This window comes from Mandrillus leucophaeus, unplaced genomic scaffold, assembly GCF_000951045.1.
Source record: "Mandrillus leucophaeus isolate KB7577 unplaced genomic scaffold, Mleu.le_1.0 Scaffold227, whole genome shotgun sequence".
Taxonomy (NCBI): Eukaryota; Metazoa; Chordata; class Mammalia; order Primates; family Cercopithecidae; genus Mandrillus; species Mandrillus leucophaeus.
The window spans coordinates 71145-72011 of record NW_012102332.1 but is presented as its reverse complement, the minus strand read 5'-3'; positions in this window follow the sequence as shown (position 1 = coordinate 72011).

Here is an 867-nt window from a genome sequence, read left to right as displayed (position 1 = left end):
AAGTATTTTCATGTTTTTCAGCTATCTTTTTTTTAGTGATTTTTTTTTTTTAACTTTCATTTCCTGGTAGTCTGAGAACACACTTTGTATGATTTCTAATCTTTTAAATTTGCTGAGGTGCATTTTCTAGCCCGGAATGTGGTCTATTCTGCTGAATGTTCTGTGTGTGTGAGAAAATGTGTCATCTGCTGTTACTGGGTAAAGTGGTCCATAGATGTCAGTTACATATCGTTGATTGAATCAAGTTTTTGATCATGGTTGATCATGTTATGCCCGTACTGATTTTCTGCTTGCTGAACCTGTCCGTTTCTGAGAGAGGGATGTCAATGCCTCCAACTCGAAGAGTGAATTTATCTATTTCTCTTTGCAGTTCTATCAGATTTAGCTTCATGTACTGTGATGCTCTGTTGTTCAGTGTGTACACACTAAGGATTGTTATGTCTTCTTAGAAAACTGATCCCTTTGTCATTAAGGAATGCCCCTTTTGATCTCTGATAATATTCCTTGTTCTAAAGTCGGTTGTGTCTGAAATTAATATGGCTATTTCACTTTATTTTGATTAATGTTAGCATGGGATATCTTTCTCCATTCCTTTACTATGAATATATTTGTGCCTTTATAAAGTGGATTTCCTTTCTTTTTTCTGTAGAGATGAGGTCTCATTCTGTCAACCAGGCTAGAGTGCAGTGGTGTGATCATAGCTCACTGTAGTCCCAAAATCCTGGGCTCAGGTGACACTCCGCCTCAGCCTCCTAGGGACCACAGGTGCACACCACCATTCCCAGCTATTTAAAATGCATTTCTCACAGACAACATATAGTTGGGTCTTGTTTTTAATCCACTGACAATCTCTGTCTTTTAAGTGCT